This window comes from Monodon monoceros, unplaced genomic scaffold (assembly GCF_005190385.1).
Source record: "Monodon monoceros isolate NGI ecotype Baffin Bay Population unplaced genomic scaffold, NGI_Narwhal_1 Super_Scaffold_12, whole genome shotgun sequence".
Classification (NCBI taxonomy): domain Eukaryota; kingdom Metazoa; phylum Chordata; class Mammalia; order Artiodactyla; family Monodontidae; genus Monodon; species Monodon monoceros.
In genome coordinates, this window is record NW_021703768.1 from 28,972,576 (window position 1) to 28,989,609 (window position 17,034).

At 44.5% G+C, this 17,034-nt stretch overlaps 1 protein-coding gene across 10 annotated transcripts in view; it reads left to right on the top strand.

Annotated features, from left to right (window-relative positions):
* RAI14 (retinoic acid induced 14) overlaps nt 1–17,034 on the top strand; it is a 150,158-nt gene that overhangs the window by 95,462 nt on the left and 37,662 nt on the right. The gene's annotated exons all lie outside the window — the stretch shown is intronic.

Sequence of the window (17,034 nt, forward strand, 5' to 3'; positions counted from 1 at the left end):
GGTCGTGTGTGCTTGCGTGTACCCATCCTTCCTCTGGTCGTGTGTGCGTGTGTGCTTGCGTGTATCCATCCTTCCTCTGGTCGTGTGTGCTTGCGGGTACCCATCCTTCCTCTGGTCGTGTGTGCTTGCGTGTATCCATCCTTCCTCTGGTCGTGTGTGCTTGCGTGTACCCATCCTTCCTCTGGTCGTACTGTAGAGAGATCTTTAGACTCGAATCTGGACTCTATCACTTAGGAGTTGTGTAGTCCTTGAATTTCAGTTTCTTCGTTGTACAGTGGAGATGACAGTATTCAACCGCTAGGGCAGTTATAAGAATAAAACAAGATACTGACTTTGGTTGGGTGCCCCCAGGAGCAGGCTGTGAGGTGAGGATTTGAGTGTAAGTAGTTTTTATAGCCCGTGATCCCAGGAAGTGCACGGTAAGGGAATGAAGCCTCTATAGCATGTTATTGACACGGTACTGCTCTGGGCAACTGAGACTCATTCCCACTAAGGACCTCTGGGAATCTGTTTAGATTTAGAGCAGGGTGTGGCCCACTGTCTTTTGAAATCAAGTTTTATTAGAATGCAGCCACACCCATTCATTCAGCATTGTCCCTGGCTGCTTCTGCACCACAAAGGCAGATTTGAGTGGTAAGACAAGGGCTGTATGGCCCACAAAGCCTGACATATTAACTAGTTTGCTTACCCCAGGCTTAAAGTATGCCTCAGAGCTATCCCACCTGAGGGGTAAGGAGACTGGGGTATCTATTCCTGATCTCCTGTCCCTCCCAGGGTTGAGTGCCTCTCCTAGGGGCCGTAATGCTCGTGGCCGGAACACTTCCAAGACGTTGAGGTAGGGGCACCTACAGCCATAGACACCGTATGTAAAGAGCTGCACAGTGCCCAGCCCACAGTAGACACTTGATAAAGCCAGCTCCCTTCCTTTCTTGTCCTAGATGAGTGGTTCTCAATCCTGGCAGCTCCTGCATTAGACTCTCCTGGGATGCTTTTCAAACATGTTGATGCCATGCCCACCCCAGATGTTCTGAGTCATTTGGTCTAGGGAGAGGCCCAGGAATCAATATTTTTTTAAAGTATCCCATGTAGGTTCAACCAGAGAGAACCATTCTCTGGAAACTAAACTAGATTGATTCTAGATTGAAGGATAAGTATCAGGCACGCCTGGCAAATTGTCAGGAGAAAATTGTCACATTTTAGCATACTTTGCCAGTTAACCCTCTTCCCAGCACCCAGTGGATCCCGTGGTGTAGACACCGACCCTGTTGTTTTGGGAGCCGCAAGAGAGCTTAAGGGGCTGAGCTTTGTGTAGAGACCAGGCTAGTTGGTACACAAAGAGAAGAGGGACGCGTTGTCACGCAGGTCGGAGTCTGGTCCTCTAGGAGCTGGGCTTGTCCTCCGTGCCCGTCACGCCAGGTTGAGCTCCACCTCACAGCCTCAGTTTGACTTCCTCCTTGGCCTGTCTCAGGTGTGAGGACAGGGCCGTATCCCCGTGAGCTCTGACTCGTTAGGATGCCCAGTAGTAGGTGGGCTTTGGGTGTTGGCTCATATTTTGTTGTATCAGTTGCCTACACGGCCTTATGTAAATTTAGTTCTTGTCTCTCTTGCGCTCTAGATTGTAATTTCCTTGCTAGAAGGGACTGTGACCTTGTAGTTCACGGCTATAACTATATCATCTAGCCAGCGGCTTGGTTTGTAGTAGATAGTCAATAAATATTTGTTGGATGAGTCAGTTAACCTTTTCCTGTGATGCCACATTTGGAGTCCGTGCTCTCTGAGCTACAGTGGCAGAGGCCATACTCCTAAGCCCGTCCTGAGGCTTTTGGCTGTAGGCATGGTGCTTTCGCATTACCCTTTGTACCACTCTACAGCTTCCCTGGCTCCTGTCCTCCTCCCAGCCTGGCTCTGCAGGTGTCTGCACGAGATGAACTTTGTAGCCATCTGAGAGAAAGGGGAGGGAACTGTTCATGATAGTTTTGTCCAAGACAGTACTCACTAAAAGAAGATAAAAAAATTTAGATTAGTGGTTTCGCCACAATTGTGATCACCTTGATCCATTTGTGTCTTTTGTTAATAAGACATTTATTATGTATAGAATAGATGGCCAGACTGTTATTTTCGATTCCCTCTCTTTTTTAATTGTAAAATATACACATCATAAAATTTACCATTTTAACCATTTTAGAGTATACAGTTCAGTGACATTAAATACCTTCATAATGTTGTACAACCATCATCATCTAGTTCCAGAAATTGTTCATCACCCCAGAAGGAAACCCATACGCATTAAACAGCGACAGTCCTCAACTTCCCCTCCCGCTCTCCCTGGCAACCATTAATCGGCTTTCTGTCTTTATGAATTTGCCTATTATGGATATTTCACGTAAATGGAATCATACTATACATACGGGGCCCTTTGTCTCTGGCTTCTTTCACTTAGCATAATGTTTTCAAGTTTCATCCTGATTGTAGCATGAATCGGTAGTTTATTCTATTTTTTTCAACTGTAGAAATGCACACAGCAGTTATAAAAAATCACCACCTCCATTTGGAAGATGATAAAACTAAGGCCCACATGATACATCTCTCCCTGAATTAACCCTAGAACCAGTTCTAACATCTCTACCTTTGCACTTACAAGCCACCGTCTTTCCCTTCAGTGACACTTAGGTAGAAAACTAGAGGAACTCTATGGAAAAGGAAGAGAGGAGGTAATTAATTTTTCTGTGCAAGATTTTCCATAAGTCATCATCTGGTAATGTTTAACTTCTCTATTTGGGCTATTCCTTTTGACTATTAAAGTTATTAACTGATAACTATGAGAATTTAATTTTCAAAGGCACCATGGAATTAAATCTATCTGGCTTCATTCACATCTAATGGCCCTAGTATTGAGAAGGAGGGGTGTGCTGCGGCGTTGGAAACCATCTCTCCTGTCCCTTTTGGACCTCGTCATTCTGCACAGCCAAGCGCTCTGTTGTGAGCCCCAAGCAGTGTTGTTCCCTGGGCTTCTCACCTTGGAAGTCTGCACTTTGGGATTTGGGTTAGTCCAATCTGTGCATTCCTGCCCAAGTGTACACGTGTCTCCCTCGAGCTGCGGAGACTTTGCAGTTCGTGCTCCTGTTCTTTCGCACGGGCATTTGGTTTGGTAGCAGGTGAATTGGGAACCTCCTAGGAGCAGTTCTAAATTCACGGCGGGCCAATGCAGTGTGTCCCTCCTGCCAGAGGTCTTGGCTTCACCAGCCCCGCGGAGCTCGCAGGGCCAGCATTTGTCGGTGGACGCGTATGGAATGTATTGCATTTGTCTCCGAAGGGTAAGACTAAATCACACACCTAAAGTTAGGTCCTTGGCAGGACTTGGCCTCATTCTCTGCCCGCTTATTAGGGTTTACCCTTTGATTTATATACACCTCCATATCAAAATTAATTTGGAGGCCTATTTTCTAGGTAGCTTTTGTGATAACCCGTTTTGTCATCTTGCTTAGTGATGCACCATGTTTTCCTATTGCCTGACAGCCTAGAGTCCTGATTTTGGCTTTCAAGGGCCTCCCAGTGGCCCTGCCCTTACTTAGCTAACTGTTTTCTCACACATTCCTTCTGCTGGAGGTGGCGCTGTCTGCTTCCTGCCCTCCCCTCCTATAAGACCATCCAGGTGTTTGTCCCAGGTTTTCTGGTCCAGAATGCCTTCCTCCCTGATATTCTCAGTCCTTTTTTTTTTTTTTTTTGATTCTTCTTCTCTTTGAAATACTAGAATCTTGCTTTAGAACTTGATGTTGTTACAACAATAGAAAAGTCTCTACAGCTTAAATAAGAGCTGTGTTTTCTGAACGACTTGAATCCCTTACAACAGGGGTCCCCAACCGAGGACCCCCGGGCCGGGGACCAGTAGCGCTCCGTGGGCCTGTCGGGAACTGGCCGCACAGCAGGTGAGGCTTTATCTGCCGCTCCCAGTCGCTCGCGTTACCCCCTGACCATCCCCACACCCTGTCCTGTGGAAAAATTGGCTTCCATGAGACCGGTCCCTGCTGCCAAAAAGGTTGGGGACCGCTTCCTCACAGCACAGAAGGTCCCTGAGGACAAGGATAGTATGATTTTAGTGTTTGTGTTGGTCTCTCCCACTGTTCCAGGCATAGAAGAGGCATTTGGCTGGTGTTTGTGGATGTGAACTTTTCAGCATGGTTCTAATGGAGAAAACACTCTCTTTCTGCTGGTACTGTCTCATGGGCAAAGTTATTAGGGGTGAGTTAACTTGGGGGTTCGAGAGGCAAAAAGCTATCCTGGTGAATGTCACAACTTGACACTTGTCTCTCCCAGCTTCCAGTGAACTTTCAGTAGGGAAATACTCAGCCTTCATTACCTAGAGAACCAGACGACCCAGAAAGTCCCAAGAATGAGGCAGCCATCTCGGCAGACATTCTCCAGAAGCCTCCATAACCCAAGGTCAATAACCAGATGGGTGGTTTGGTAATTCTTCAGACTTTTCAGTTCTTGCTGGAATATTTCCTTTAGGGAGAGATAAGAAACCTTGTCTGAAAATTTTCTCCCTCTAAAACTGATCAAAGAGGGGTTAAAAAAAAAAAAGTGAAAGCAGTCGAATGACTGGAATTCACTTTGCGAAGAGTAAAAGCAGGGTGGTGTCTGGGGTCAGAAGAGAACAAAATAGAGCAGGGCAGAGAGCCACGGCTGCAGGCTGTGTTTGTGGAGTCAGGCTTGGCTTCCTGCGACCCCTCCATTCTCTTTCCACTGTGGAGGTGAGGAAGGGGGAGGATGCCATTGCCCTAAAACCTCTCACCATAGAGCAGTCTAATTGTTTCAGGATGGTTTCCCCTACATTTGGATGTGCATTTCATTAAAGTTATGTGTGTTTGTTTTAGGAACAACCAGACTAAATAAAATCACTGCTGGGACTGTAGTATTTGAAAAAATACCACCCAGCCATGTGTGTGTATATATATATACATATATATATATATATGTGTATATATGTTGTCTGTATCCATAGCCCGTGTTTCAGAAACCTGATATTTTTGGCTTTGAAAACAAGAACTTGTGCTAGTATTTTTAGATGACTCTGTGGAACTTACATGTAAAATAGGGGAGGTCGTCCTTGAATTCTGCAAGTCAGGACAAGAAGGGGCTCCTCTGGTGGGTGGCTTGTTGTACTTTTGACTCTTCCTGTTTTCGCAGAATAGGGATGGATACAGGGTTTTCTCAGTTCAGTCTTGGAAATCAAGTCATACCACCTGGTCACCTTCCTCCAGTTCTTCCCACACAGCTGCCAAATTCATTTACCTAAAACTGCTGTATATTTTATGTCATTGCAGCCTCCTTCCCAGCAAAGTGACCTTCCAGGCAAAACCACCCTGTGTCTTGTCTAAATCTTGTTAATGTTTGGCAGAGGGATGAACTGAACGCTATAATTTCTATATAGCATATCTGCTCTGCTTTTGGTCAAGTAGATTTTCAAAGGCGACATAACGTCTGTTCCTGTCTTGCAAATGTGCCCAGATGTTTGCTTCTAGTTGGGAGGTACTAAAATGCGCCAAACTCTGTTGTCTAAAATGCTCCAAACTCTATCGTAAGCATGTACAAAAGAAGGAGAAAATGTGGTCCTTGCCTACAGGATGCATAGCATCTGGCCGAGAAGACAAGACCAATGGATGTACTGGAGAATAATTAAGTGCTGAATCATAAAATACTAACTTGTAAGGGGTTCAAGATGGGAAGAGGTGGTTAGGCACAGGAGTAGCGAAGGAATGCTTCCTGCCTGAGGTATGAAGTGTGATGCAAGGTGGACCTGAGAGAATGGATTGGGAGGGTGTGGGTGGGGGCAGAGGAAGTGGAGGACAGTGTGGGTGCTGGTAACAGCGTGATGGAGGCCATCCCGAGTTGAAAAGGAAAAACAACACCATGCTCACTGTTTCCTTCCCTTCCTCCAGAGTTATCATAGCAGGTCAAGGTCAGGGACCCACTTGACACTGGATCAGTGGTTCTCAACTCCCATTAGAAGCACCTGGACAGCTTTGAAAAGTGCTGTGCGGGGTGTCACCCTCTAAGATACCTATGTAATTGGTGTGGGGTGCAGTCTGGGCGTGGGGTTGTTTAAAGCACCCAGGATACTTGAATGGTCAGTCCAAACTGAGAACCACAGCTCTGGACACTCTGCAGTGAGACCCCAGGCTTCTTAGCCCAAGGCTTCTCAACAGGTTTTCCCCATGATAGGTTACAGGTAGACTGAGGAAGGCCCACGGAGCCCAGGTGGAATTTTTCCTAGCATACACACACATACATATATGTATATATAATGCTTGTGCACAGAATAAAATTAAAATGAAAGGTAAATTTTGGCATAACGTAAATTATGTTAAACTAATTCGCAAGGGTTTTAAAGGGAAAAATGGTGTAGGTTAAAGCTGGACAGATCATGTTGCAAAATTGTGCTTTGGAAGGAACACCTGTAACCAGGGAAGTGGTGCAAATTGATGAGAATAGATTTGGGGATTAAGAACTGCACTGATTAAAATATTGGAGGGATCACAGGATTTTTCATTTTAAAACTGTTTGCAAAGCAGGATTAAGTATATTGAGAAGGAAGGATTTTAAACACTCAGTTGGCTCACTGTTGCCCGGGGTTGCAGCAATCTGGCTTTTCCATGCCCTCCGCCGGCCCGGACCTGCCCCCGCATGCGGAGGTCAGGAGAGCCTGGGAAACCCCAGCCAACCGTGTTAGAGGGCGGAGCAGGGGCGGGTGGCCGGGAGCACAAGCAGGCAGTGACCTCTACTCAGCCTAACCCCGCGAGAGGAGGGGGCACCTGGGGCGGGAGGTTCTCAGGCTGGCAGTCACCAGACAGTTCAAGGGTGGAGGCGCATGAAATCACTCGACACGTGCCTGTCCTTTAGAAATACTCCTGCTTCCCTGAAATACACGCCTTCCAAAACGCTGCCACCGCCGCCCCACTAGGCTGCTGGGTCATTCGAGGTCCAGTTTTCCGTCTCTTTCATGAAGCCTTTTCTAAATTCCTAAGGGGGTGAGCTCGATCTCAACCACTGCCTCTCTTAAAACACCTAGGATTTGATGAGTCTCGGTTACCTATGTACTTAATCTTATCCCTGTTATTAGACTATCGGGGTTAGAGCCCAATCTTATCCAGTTAATAAGAAAGGAATTGTTATTAATCGTGTTAATATTGGGTGCCCAACACTGGGCTAGGGGCTTTCATATGTGTCATTCATTCAACAGATCGTTGATTCTTTCACCCATTTTAAAGACCATGTCAGTTTCCCTCAGGTATTTCTTATCTGATGCTCTCAATTACCCTGGAGTAATTTGTGAAGAGGAAAGTGTGGGTCAGAAAGGTTTGGAAATTGGTACAAATCACCCATTCTGGGTGGTGGAGTCTGGGGATCTATTCTGAGCACAAGAGGCGAATCATTTGCCCTAAAGAGATTTCATACTGCCCAAGGGCTGTTTTTCCTACTGCATTTGTGAAGCCAAACAATCCCGAAGAAAAAGAGCCTACTCTCAGCTTAAGTGTCACGGGGTTTCTTAGCTCTGAGTATGTGATCTTTCGTCTCAGCCTCTCCTCCTCCTGTCCCCAGGAGATCTCTGTCCCCAGAAGCACGGCTGATTCCATTAGCACATCGTGGGCACTTAAAGGACAGGAATCCTATTTTTACAGCCTTTATTTCTTTTATGCTAGTCACCATTTATTATATCTATCCGAAACGTTTAGCAGGAGAAGGCCACCAGTGTTCCCATTTCTCAAACTGTCTGCCCCCTCAGTCCCTAACGGGTAGTGATCAAAGTCCCTGTTGCAGCTGCCTTTGCAATAGCTGAAGGCCTGGCAGCCCTATTACTTCTCTGCCAGAGGCGATTTCTCTTAGGCCCATAGGGTTGATCCCAACTAGTAGAGTAGGATTCGTTTTTCAACGTGTTTTTGACTATAAGCTATTAGACAGTGATGCCTTCCTTACCCTCGGATTATAATCTGAAATGGGAATCCAGGTCTTTTAGGATTAAGATTTGTCCCGCTGAAATACTCGGTGTGTGCTAAGCCTCTTTTGAGCTCAGTGACCTCATTAGAATTTAGATGTTGCAGCAAGTAAGTGCCAGGAAACAGTTGGTAGGCTGGGTTGGAATTATAGACTTGAGAGCTGAAAAAGGCTTCAGTGGTCATGTGGACCAGATGAATAAACTGAGGCCAGTGAAAGTGAGCGACCTTATCGTTCCATACTTGGGGGTGGCAGAACTGAGACCAAAACCAAAGAATACTGAATTTTAGTCCATGCTTCTGCCTCCTATGCCAGTGGTCCTAAAAACGGGACATGTATGAGGATCACCTAGGGGGCTTGTTAAAGCACAGATTGCTGGGCCCCTCCCCTGTGTCTGGGCAGGATCCTCAGAATCTGCACTTCTAACAAGCTCCCAGTGATACTGATGCTGCTGGCCCAAGGGCCACACTGTGAAAACCACCACGTGACATGATGTTGGGAAGCAAAATAAAGCTTGTAATAATGACATAAAGGACACAGCCTCTCCCTTAAGAACTTATAGTACAACCTGAAGAAAACATGGTCATGCCAGTTTATGGGTGTGCCTTGGTTGAAGGAAATGCAAAACAGAAACTTCAGATGGAAAAGGCAAATTCAAAACTGAAGACTTGCATTCTCCCCCCGCCCACCCCAGACCACTTCTCTGTGCTAGGAAAATTGCAATAGGCAAGGCAAAATCTCTGCCCTCATGGAACGTATGGAAGGTATAGTCTAACGGGGCACTCAGACAATAACCACATGCCTCTTTCATGTAATATCAGGTGCATTGGAGAAAAAGCAGCAGCCAGGGGCCACTTTGAATAAACCTGGGCAAGAAAGGCCTCTCTGAGCAGACACCTTCATTTGAGCAGATTCCTGAATTAGAATGAGGTGCCAAGCCTGCTCTTTTCTAGGACTGCTGTCCTGGTGGAGGGAACAGCAAGGCGAATGCTCTGAGTTGGGAGGGTACTTGATGTGCCCTCAGCGAACAGGGAAAGAGCTAGAAGGTGAGATCACAGTGGGAGCCAGGACCTCCTCATATAGAGCCTGGCGAGCCACACGAAGGATTTTGGATTAAATCCTAATTCCAGGTACTTAATTTCTCTGATTCATTTTTATGTGATTTAATATCATTTTTCCCCCTCCAGAAAGATTGTCTTACAAAAGCAATGCAACTAACGTATAGGCGATTATAGGTATTGAGAAATGCTGAAGCTCTCAAGGGATTATGAAAAGTTGGTTATTACCGTGAAGTATTTCTGAGTCACACCAACCGTGGTGATCCCTCTTGTAAATAAAGGGCTTTCAGAGGAAAGAAGGAAGATGTGGGTTTCTCAGGGAGGAACTGCTCTTAGAGTCAGGGCAGTGAGCTCAAGTCCTGATCTTCTGCACATTTCCTAACCTCTCTGAGCCTCAGTGTCTTCATCTGTGAAGTGAGGATGTTGGGCCAGCTTATCCTTCTGGAACCTTCTAACATGCTGGGATTCTGGGTGTGTCTCGTGCTGGTAGGGTTTGGTGTATGGGTGTTTCTTTGTGGCTTGATTGACTTGGGGAGTGAAAAGTTGGTTGCCGAGGCTGCCAGTGGCCAGCCTGTTGCGCTCCCGACCTCACCCGGCTGGCCAGCTCTTTTGGTTTCGGGAGCTGGGGTGCTTGTAAAGGGCGCAAGAAAGAGTTTGGTTTGAGTGAAATCTTCTGTGAATGAATATGCCTAAAAAATCCAAGTCTTCTGAAAGTAGCCTTGTGAGTTTGTGTTTTCTCCAAGTATGTGCTTCAGCTGGCAGTCAGAAACCAGAAGAACTCTGTTTGTTGTTACTCTGAAAGATGGAAGGAACTTTCCCAGCCATCAGTCATGGGCTTTTAAATAGTAATAGTTCAAATCCGCTTCGGGTTAAGGGCCTTGAGAAACATCCCGGCCTTGTCTCGAGGCATTGAAGGCTTGTACAACTTGCTGAGCGGTTTTGTAATAAACGAAACCTCTGTCGCAGGCTCTGTTTGCTGCAGTGCTTGGATTACATTTCTTTCCATTGGAGACCACTGGCGACCCTAATCAGCCCCAATGAGAAGCCTGTGTTTGCTTTTTGGCCAAATACTTAGTTTTTTGTAGTTTAAACTTTGTTTATTAAAGAGCCGTACAGCTAGTAAGTTATATTATGTGGTATTTCACAATTTGCAGAGTGATCTAACAAATAGTGCAGTTTCTCAGCATGGTGTTGAAGGGCCAACTCTGCAAGCAGAATGCTGAAGTCAAATCCAGGCTCCCCTACTTACTGGTTCTGGGACTTCGGGCAAGCTTACTGGACTCCTCTGTGTCTCAGTTTCCTCCTCTGTAAAATGGGGATGATGACAATTACCCCTCCCAAGGCTGGTTGGGGGGTGTAATGAGTTAAAACGTAACTAGTGCGTTGTATTTCAACAGATAAGCTGCTATTATTATTGATGCCGATGTTTTTTAGTTGCCCAAACATGGTTTAGAGGTGAGGGAACCGAAGTTAGGTACCTCAGCCATGATGACGCAACAACAACGCAGCAAACCCAGCCGTAGTATCCCGGCCTCCTCACTGGGTTTCTGCTGGTTCTTCCTCTGCACCTTCAGGATGCCATCCAGCTGCTGTCCTGGGGCTCTCAAGGTCATCTTGGTCTTCTCTTGGGAGTGGGAGGGAGGGAGGAGGAAGAAGAAGGGGGGTGGTTGGTGGGGGAGAGATCGGGAGCCGCAAAACTCTGAAGCACAGAAACCTTGGGAACTTTCCAAGTGACAAAAACAGAGAAATTCCAAATATCAATAAGCAGAGGCATCAAAGGATCATGATGTAAATCTTCAGGCCATTCTGCCTTTTAGTTATCCCTCTGTGAAAGGGCCCAGCTGAGTTTTATAAGCAAAGCTAAACATTGCCTATTATAATGAAACTTAAAACAGTATCGATTCCTTTTTTGTGGGATATATCCACAAGATTGCTTTCAAGGCTTAAGGGGATTATGTTTTCAGAAGCGGTTTGAAACAATAGGTACCTTGGTAAAAAGGATGGTGTGAAGTTCTTAACTCATCCTCCATTTAGAGCAGCGCTTTGCAAACAGTAATGTGCACGGGAGTCAGCTGGGAAACTTGTAAAACACAGCTTTTGGGGCAGTGATGGGGGGGTGGGGTCTGAGAGCCTCCATTTCTAACAGCTTCTGGTCTGTGGTTCACTCTGTGAGTATCCAAGACTTTTAGGCTATTGAAGTGCGCTCACTTCGGCTGCACTAGAATCTGGACAGCCACCCTGCTGTATCCCTGGGCAGTGACGAGTGTCCTTGTCACTGGGCCTGGAGTTAGAGGGGTGGATAAAGGATTTTATATCCCTTCCTCCTCCACTGAATTCTGAGACCTGTCCAAATGAAGAGGTAAACAAGCCAATAGAACCTCTCATAAAATACATTGCTATTGACTCTTGAATGACATTTCTTGTCTTTAAGAGGAAGGGCCACACTTTTTAATTAGGTGTAAAAGCCTACAGAGACAAAGCCAAAGGATGTTCTGAATTTGTTTTGCATTCACTCTTCTATTCCTCTAAGGGGAAATTTCAGCTGATAATTAGCTGAAATAGCTACCTCAAAGCGTTCATTAAGAAAGACTTAAATGTTTCTTCTGTGGAAAATTTAGGTGCAATTAAAATTCTCATCGCTTAAAATTTGGCAGACAGTAACAAGCCCTGGCTAGGATGTGGACAGATTGGAGCCCTCATGTCGTTGATGGGGATGTAAAATGGTGCAGCAGCTTTAGAAAACAATCTAACATTTCCTTAAAGACGTCAACATGGTTACCATATGGTTCAGCAATTCCACTCCTAGGTCTGTACCCCCTAGAATTGAAAACAGGTGACCACGCAAACACTTGTACACAAATGTTTTAGCAGCATTATTTGCAATAACCAAAAAGTAGAAACCACCCAAGTGTCCATAACCAACGAATGGATAAACAAAATGTGATATATCCACCCAATGGAAGGAATAACGTACTGGTACGTGCTACAACGTGGCTGAACCTTGAAAACAGGCCAAATGAAAGAAGCCAAGCACAAAAGACCACATGTTGTATGATTCGATCTTGATGACATGTCCAGAATAGGCGAATCCATAGGTACAGAAAGTAGGTTAATGATGGCCAAGGGTAGGCATGGGAATGGAGAGTGAATACTAATGGGTACAAGGATTTTTTTTAAGCTGATGAAAGTGTTCTGGAATTAGATAGTGATGTTGGTTGCACAACTTTGTGAATATCCTAAAAACAACTGAATTGTGCATTTTAAAATGGTGAATTTACGTACCTTAAAATATATCTCAATAAAAAGACTGAGATCTGCTCGTGATGTTTTTTTAGCCTTTGTTTAATTTGTCTTAATAGAATTATATCGCAGCATCATGCATTTGTATTAAATGGTTTATCCCAGAGATCCTCAACCTGGGCACTACTGACATTTTGATATGTTGATATTATTGACATTTTAGACTAGTCAGATAATTGTTTATTGTGGGGCCTGTACATTGTAGGATGTTTAGCAGCATCTCTGGTCTTTACACGTTAGACACCAGGAGAATCTACCCACCCCCAACCCTGTGAATAATCAAAAATGTCTCCGGCTGTTGCCAAACGTCCCCTGGGTGGGGCAAAAATCACCCCCAGTTGAGAACCACTGGTTTATCTTTAGTCTTCCTACTAAAAGCTTAGATCCATGAGGGCTTTTTTTTTTTATTCACCATGTGTTTCTCAGTGCTTAGAACAGTGTCTGGCACGTAAATACCGTAGTATAGTAAGTATATGAGTGAATTAATATATTTAGCTATAGCAATTTATAAAAATATACAACTATAGAAATATCAAAATTATCCCATGCTTGGGTTAGGTCTAATGCCCTAGAATTAACATTGTCAAGAACAGTCTCTGTTTGGGGGCGAGGGGGGCCCATTAATCAGCCTACTACTTTGCCTGCCCGCCTCACCCCAGTCTGCAAACTGTCTTTATCTAGAGGTGTGTTGTTTTACCAGCTATCCAGGGCACGGGCCATTAAAGGCCACCAGCCATGCTCTTCATTAGTGGTGTGCTGACCTGGGGCGCCATCTGCTCCCTAAGCCTGAGGTAACCCCACAGATGCCCATCTGCAGTCCAGACCAGCACCCACCAGTCACAGGGTCTGCTGCCCTGAGGGGACTGCTGCCCTTTATCAGTCACTGCAGAGGAAGGGAAACCTACTCGCTATCATTTACAAACCTAGGTTCTGTCAGTGACTAATCATGTTTTCCCACCCAACTGAACCCAAGTTTCCACTTGAGTATCTTATTAAAAGTTGGCTCTGCTTCTCGTTCACATTCAGAGGCTAAATGCTAATGACTTGTTGCTGCCAAACCCTGCTTTGGGGATTATCACTTCTATGGAAGGCGCTGGAATGTTAGCAGCTCAAGTGTGAGCATTAGACAAGGCTGGTCTCAGATGGCTTTCTTTTTTGGTCATCTGTGACTGTCTACAAGTCTCTTTTTCTTGCTTTCCTCTTCCTCCTTTCTTTCCTTCTTTCTTCATTTCTTAAGCAATGATGGTTCTGACCTAATTTCTGCTAACCTGTCTTTTCTGAACACTGAGACAAATCCTTTTATTAAGCAACATGTCTCAGACTCTGTGCCTTGTCTTGTGTTGATGAGGCTCTGATAATTGGTGGTATTTTCTTGGGTGTTTACTACATGCTTCACGTTTTGCTAGTGCTTTTACACATACCTCATTGATTCCTCACAGCCCATTTAACAGGTGTGATGATGGTACTGTTAGCACATTTTTGTAAAGAGCTATTTTATTTTAGAAATACATATTGAAGTATTTATGAATGAAATGATATGACATGAGATTTGCTTCAAAATAATGGTAAGGGTGTAGATGAAACAAGGTTGTTTCGCATTCAAGTTAGACATGGTATTGGATACAAAGGATTTCATTGCGTTATTATTTCTCCTTTGTAAAGTGCGTATCTTTTAAGTATATGTGTAGACAAGTTCAGAGACAAAAAGTTAATGAGATTTGCCTCAGAATAATCCAGTTGTGGCAGGGGAGGAGGTAGAGTGGATGAGTTTATAGATAAAGTAAGATCTGTGACTTTGAGTCATTGTTGTTGGTTTTCTCTTTGTTTTCTTTTTGTTTTAGCTTTATAAAAGGTACTGTTTAATTCTTATCCTCTACTCATAAATAGGTCTTTTGCCTTGGCCAATATTTTAATAAACTTCTTTATGATGTTATTACGCATGGCCTGAATTAAATAAAAAACTCATAGGAATAAAGCAACTAAGAAGTAAAAATATCTAGTTGTCACTTTTTTAATACATTTTTAAAAAACTGGACGTTTGTACCTTTTGACTGCCTTCATCTAGTTCCCCTTCCCCCAATCCCCTCACCTCTGGTAACCATAAATCTGATCTCTTTTTCTATGAGTTGGTTGGTTGGTTGGTTGGTTTTTGAAGTATAATTGACCTACAACACTGTTAGTTCCTATTACACAACATAGTGATTTGATATTTCTGTACATTCCAAAATGATCACAGTGATAAGTCTAGTTACCATCTGTCACCATACAAAGATATTACATAGTTATTGACTATATTCCCCACGGTGTACACTTCATACCCCTGACTCATTTATTTTGCCACTGGAAGTTTGTACCTCTTAATCTCCCTCACTTATTTCTTTCCTCCCTCCACCCCGCTCCCCTCTGGCAACCACCTGTATCTATAACTGTTTCTGTTTTGTTATGTTTGTTCATTTGTTTTTTAGAGTCCACATGTAAGTGAAATCATACAGTATTTGTCTCTGCCTGACTTATTTCACTTAGTGTTAATACCCTCTAGGTTCATCCATGTTGAAACAAATGGCAAGATTTCATTCTTTTTTATGGCTGAGTAACAGTCCGTAATATATATACATACCACACCTTTATCCATTCGTCTGTTGGTGGTAGTTATGATGCTTTCATATCTTGGCTATAATGCTGTAGTGAACACTGGGGTGCATATATCTTTTCTAATTCTTGTTTTCATTTTCTTCAGATAAATACCCAGGAGTGGAACTGCTAGGTCATATGGTAGTTCTATTTTTAATTTTCTGAGGAATCTCCATACTGTTTTCCATAGAGTCTGCACCAATTAATATTCCCGCCAGAGGCGTGCCAAGATTCCTTTCCTTTACATCCTTGCCAGCACTTGTTACTTGTTATCTTTTTGATAATAACCATTCTGACAGGTGTGAAGTGATATCTCATTGTGGTTTTGATTTCTATTTCCCTGATGAGTGATGTTGAGCATCTTTTCATGTGCATGTTGGCCATCTGTATATATCTTCTTTGGAAAAATGTCTGTTCAGATCCTCTGACCATTTTTTTTTTTTTTTTTTTTGCGGTACGCGGGCCTCTCACTGTTGTGGCCTCTCCCGTTGCGGAGCACAGGCTCCGGACGCGCAGGCTCAGCGGCCATGGCTCACGGGCCCAGCCGCTCCGTGGCACGTGGGATCTTCCCGGACCGGGGCACAAACCCGTGTCCCCTGCATCGGCAGGCGGACTCTCAACCACTGCGCCACCAGGGAAGCCCCAAGCATGTGAGATTTTGTGTGAGCCTTTTAAGAGTGGAGTCTCTATTTCCCACAGCCCTCTGGCTCTTCCGAAAGTAAGCCCAGCTGACCTTCAAAGCCAAACATTCTAGGGGCTCATCTTCCTGGTGCAGGGCCACTGGGCCAGGGAACCCAGTGTGGGGCTTGGACCCCTCACTCCTTGGGGAGACACTTTGCAATTGTAATTATCCTCCTCTTTGTGGGTTACCCACCCAGGGTATGGGTCTTGACTATAGCACATCTCCGCTCCTCCTACCTGTCTCGTTGTGGTTCCTTCTTTATATCTTTGGTTGTAGAAGATCTTTTCTACTAGTCTTCTGATCTTTCATTAATAGTTGCTCTGTAAATAGCTGTAATTTTGGTGTGCCCGTGGAGGGGGAGGGAGGGTCTTTCTACTCTGACATCTTCTCTAATCAAAACATTTTTTAAGGCTGAGTTTGCCCTTATAAATATTTAATCTGATAATGTGCACAGAAACCTAATAGTTCTTCCTGTGGGTGATCACACACAAAATACCTAACACTGGTACCATTCAAGGTCCCAGTAGGAAACAGGTAGCACTCACATAGGATAATTGATGGGTGGTTAAGAAAGGAACTGTTTATACACATGTGGTCAGATTAAACCAGCAAGGCTGGAAAAGCAGCCCTGGCTGGTAACAGTGGGAAATATTTCACCACCACTGCTACCCACACCTGAAGAGGCAAGGAGAGAAATCAGTTACCAAAACCCAGAAAGAGCTGCAGCTGTAGCTTTGGAAGAGCTGGCCCACAGAGCTGTGAACTTCACAGAGGAAGTAGAGGAAGGCAGCCAAGTCATCCATAGAACAGCATGTCGTGTTCATCAGAGCACATTTATCAACATGCAGTAGTGGCCTACACTAATGCTTCGTTGTTACATGTGTCTGCAATTTCAATCCCCTATTATTATAGTGTGCAGCCCAGAGGTAATCCAGGAAGCCTCGGAGTAGAAAAAATATAAATATTACAGGGGGAAGAGGGTTAGTAACTCAAAGGGGCACGTTGAAGAGATTCTGGGTTGCTAGCAGGAGATACGAGGAGGGATTTTGGGTCTCTGGCCAAGTTCTGTTTCTTCAGTATCAAAGTAAAAGGGGCACGTTCCATTTGTGAAGTTTTAGCAGGCTATACAGTTACGGTATGTGTAGCTTTCTTTATATGTGTTAAACTTCAATCAAAACTTCTGTATCTATACATTTATGTTTTGTGTGTGTGTGCACGCGTGTGCATGTGTGTGAGTGTGCTAATTACTAATCCTGGTACTTTTATCTTTAGCAAAAGATATGGCTGTCCAGATCATTTTGATTGAGTTCTCCCCGGTCATAGGAGATAGCAGAATGAATAGCTTAGAAGCAAACACATAGATATTAAGAA